Raw genomic sequence first — 5,000 nt, forward strand, 5'->3', positions numbered from 1 at the left:
ACAACCACACGTCAGCCAGACACTCTTATCACGCACTACTCTCTGCCTGTAACAGGCACAGAGACAATATGTAAGCACCAGCATGGAACAACACCCAGTGCATCCTCTCCGCCACATTAGACTATCCACACTATCATAACCAGACCGGGAGGTCCACTCACAAAACAGAATATCCCACCCTTCCGACAACCACCATTGCTCAGCTAAGCCACCAACACCCACACATGTCCTACACAGGGGTACACCCAACATCACAATACTGCCTCCTGTCACAGCACACAAACAATGGCAGGAATGAAAGACACAGGTCTGCCACAAGCATGGAATCAGAGCGCCGCCTGTTATGAGCCAAAGGTGCACCCTGACGTGGCAAATCAGATGATGCCGCAGTCATTTACTTACGATAATCACAATCAACAAACCGGCCCCCCCCCCCCCCCCCCAAAACACCTTTCCTTACAACAATGTGTACCTTAACCTAACCCGTATTGTGCCTTAACCTAACCCGTATTGTGCCTTAACCTAACCCGTATTGTGCCTTAACCTAACCCGTATTGTCCCTTAACCTAACCCGTATTGTGCCTTAACCTAACCCGTATTGTGCCTTAACCTAACCCGTATTGTGCCTTAACCTAACCCGTATTGTGCCTTAACCTAACCCGTATTGTGCCTTAACCTAACCCACGTTGTGCCTTAACCTAACCCACGTTGTGCCTTAACCTAACCCACGTTGTGCCTTAACCTAACCCACGTTGTGCCTTAACCTAACCCACGTTGTGCCTTAACCTAACCCACGTTGTGCCTTAACCTAACCCACGTTGTGCCTTAACCTAACCCGTATTGTGCCTTAACCTAACCCGTATTGTGCCTTAACCTAACCCGTATTGTGCCTTAACCTAACCCGTATTGTGCCTTAACCTAACCCGTATTGTGCCTTAACCTAACCCGTATTGTGCCTTAACCTAACCCGTATTGTGCCTTAACCTAACCCGTATTGTGCCTTAACCTAACCCGTATTGTGCCTTAACCTAACCCACGTTGTGCCTTAACCTAACCCACGTTGTGCCTTAACCTAACCCACGTTGTGCCTTAACCTAACCCACGTTGTGCCTTAACCTAACCCACGTTGTGCCTTAACCTAACCCACGTTGTGCCTTAACCTAACCCACGTTGTGCCTTAACCTAACCCACGTTGTGCCTTAACCTAACCCACGTTGTGCCTTAACCTAACCCATATTGTGCCTTAACCTAACCCATATTGTGCCTTAACCTAACCCATATTGTGCCTTAACCTAACCCATATTGTGCCTTAACCTAACCCATATTGTGCCTTAACCTAACCCATATTGTGCCTTAACCTAACCCATATTGTGCCTTAACCTAACCCATATTGTGCCTTAACCTAACCCATATTGTGCCTTAACCTAACCCATATTGTGCCTTAACCTAACCCATATTGTGCCTTAACCTAACCCATATTGTGCCTTAACCTAACCCATATTGTGCCTTAACCTAACCCATATTGTGCCTTAACCTAACCCATATTGTGCCTTAACCTAACCCGTATTGTGCCTTAACCTAACCCGTATTGTGCCTTAACCTAACCCGTATTGTACCTTAACCTAACCCGTATTGTGCCTTAACCTAACCCGTATTGTGCCTTAACCTAACCCGTATTGTGCCTTAACCTAACCCGTATTGTGCCTTAACCTAACCCGTATTGTGCCTTAACCTAACCCGTATTGTGCCTTAACCTAACCCGTATTGTGCCTTAACCTAACCCGTATTGTGCCTTAACCTAACCCGTATTGTGCCTTAACCTAACCCGTATTGTGCCTTAACCTAACCCGTATTGTGCCTTAACCTAACCCACGTTGTGCCTTAACCTAACCCACGTTGTGCCTTAACCTAACCCACGTTGTGCCTTAACCTAACCCACGTTGTGCCTTAACCTAACCCACGTTGTGCCTTAACCTAACCCACGTTGTGCCTTAACCTAACCCACGTTGTGCCTTAACCTAACCCACGTTGTGCCTTAACCTAACCCACGTTGTGCCTTAACCTAACCCACGTTGTGCCTTAACCTAACCCATATTGTGCCTTAACCTAACCCATATTGTGCCTTAACCTAACCCATATTGTGCCTTAACCTAACCCATATTGTGCCTTAACCTAACCCATATTGTGCCTTAACCTAACCCATATTGTGCCTTAACCTAACCCATATTGTGCCTTAACCTAACCCATATTGTGCCTTAACCTAACCCATATTGTGCCTTAACCTAACCCATATTGTGCCTTAACCTAACCCATATTGTGCCTTAACCTAACCCATATTGTGCCTTAACCTAACCCATATTGTGCCTTAACCTAACCCATATTGTGCCTTAACCTAACCCATATTGTGCCTTAACCTAACCCATATTGTGCCTTAACCTAACCCATATTGTGCCTTAACCTAACCCATATTGTGCCTTAACCTAACCCATATTGTGCCTTAACCTAACCCATATTGTGCCTTAACCTAACCCATATTGTGCCTTAACCTAACCCATATTGTGCCTTAACCTAACCCATATTGTGCCTTAACCTAACCCATATTGTGCCTTAACCTAACCCATATTGTGCCTTAACCTAACCCATATTGTGCCTTAACCTAACCCATATTGTGCCTTAACCTAACCCATATTGTGCCTTAACCTAACCCATATTGTGCCTTAACCTAACCTATATTGCGCCTTAACCTAACCCATGTTGCGCCTTAACCTAACCTATGTTGCGCCTTAACCTAACCTATGTTGCGCCTTAACCTAACCTACGTTGCGCCTTAACCTAACCTATATTGCGCCTTAACCTAACCTATATTGCGCCTTAACCTAACCTATATTGCGCCTTAACCTAACCTATATTGCGCCTTAACCTAACCTATATTGCGCCTTAACCTAACCTATATTGCGCCTTAACCTAACCTACGTTGCGCCTTAACCTAACCCACGTTGCGCCTTAACCTAACCCACGTTGCGCCTTAACCCAACCCACGTTGCGCCTTAACCCAACCCACGTTGCGCCTTAACCCAACCCACGTTGGGCCTTAACCCAACCCACGTTGCGCCTTAACCCAACCCACGTTGGGCCTTAACCCAACACACGTTGGGCCTTAACCCAACACACGTTGGGCCTTAACCCAACACACGTTGGGCCTTAACCCAACACACGTTGGGCCTTAACCCAACACACGTTGGGCCTTAACCCAACACACGTTGGGCCTTAACCCAACACACGTTGGGCCTTAACCCAACACACGTTGGGCCTTAACCCAACACACGTTGGGCCTTAACCCAACACACGTTGGGCCTTAACCCAACACACGTTGGGCCTTAACCCAACACACGTTGGGCCTTAACCCAACACACGTTGGGCCTTAACCCAACACACGTTGGGCCTTAACCCAACACACGTTGGGCCTTAACCCGCTCTGTAATTGTCATACGACGCGTTAAATTAGTGTAGTGTTGCCTAACTGCAACCTCGCAATATAGTTTGCTACTCGCACTGCCTGGTCCCCAGTGTATCGCTTCATGTTAAACACCTTGCAGCGATACACTGTAATGTGGATGGCAGCAGGACGTACATGCTCAATGCCCTTCGCAGTTGTTCATTGGCATTCGCATGGCGAAGCACTTAGCCTACGCTGTGGTACGGCCTGTGTCAACTGTCCGCTGATGTTGTACGTCCAAATCACACACTGTACTGCACATTGGTCCTCATGTACTGAATGATACATCGTGGTACATGTGACCGTACAACGACTGCGCCAACAACGGCGAACCATGCGGTCCAACTGTTGTGCACTCAGCTATGTGTCGTCTCCCTATAAGAGCCGGATTGCAGTGTGGTATGCCCTGGATGGCGATCAGCATGAGCCGTCTGTTGATGTAGTGGCGCGTGTTGTCAGACGTAGTCGTCTCTTCTCACACACCGTGACAGCATGGTGCACTGCGTTCCACATCTGCGACATGCGACAGAGGCCGGTTGACAGTCGTTCGCGCAATGGACATCGCATACGTACGGGGGCCACCTTCCACGTGTTCGCGAAGCGTGCACATGTTGTTGCGTGTATGTGGGCAGACATAGTGTGTCGTGACACCTGACACAGGCATGCAACAATCGTTGAATTTGCAAATGGCGATGGACGTCTACGTTTGCTGGTGACGTTACGCAAATGAACAACTGGTAAACCGTTGTGGTGCGGTTGTTCTCGCTAGAGGTGAATCAGTGATGGCGACGATCGGTTGAGCTACCAACCGGTTGTTTCAGCGATACCCACCATGCCCACGAACGTGAATGGCATGTGGGTGTGAAGCGATACGCGGCGGTGGCTGGGTGGGACCGTCCCCGGCCGGTGAGGGGGGGCCTCCCGGCGTGCTGGCCGCGCGGTGCGTGGGCGCACGCGCTACAGCCGGCTGGTGGGGGCGGCCAGTGGCAGGCGCGCCGGCCGACGGAGGCGGCAGGCGGCGCAGCTGCGCGCCGGCGCACCCTGCACGCGGCGCCGTGCGGCCAAAGTAGGTCCTCGCGGGCCCGGTGCGAAGCGCGGTGGACATCTGCAGTGTGCTGGTCCGATTGAGGACTGTGTGCGCTGAGGATGCGCCGCCGCCCGGCGCTCGGCGCCGCGACGCCGTCTGCTGCTCGGTCGCCTCTGCGGTTCTCGCAGGTGGTTTGTATCGCAGCTGTGCGGACGTGTTGGCGCGTGCGCTGTGCTGGGAGAGTTCGCTTCGGCACCCAAGTGGGGCTTTTGTCCTTCTGTGGCGCTGGCGTTGGAGCTGCCGGCCACCGTAGGTGGCGCGTGTTGTCTCCCGCCGGCAATGCCACGACAGCACGCTCCCGGGCCTCTGTCGGCAGCGGCAAGCTCAGTTGGGAGCACGGGTGGTCGCACCTAAAGCGTCTACTCGCCAAACTCCGGGCGATTGCGCCTCTCTCGAACCCGACCAAGTACTTAGGAC

This window comes from Schistocerca americana, unplaced genomic scaffold (assembly GCF_021461395.2).
Source record: "Schistocerca americana isolate TAMUIC-IGC-003095 unplaced genomic scaffold, iqSchAmer2.1 HiC_scaffold_141, whole genome shotgun sequence".
NCBI lineage: Eukaryota > Metazoa > Arthropoda > Insecta > Orthoptera > Acrididae > Schistocerca > Schistocerca americana.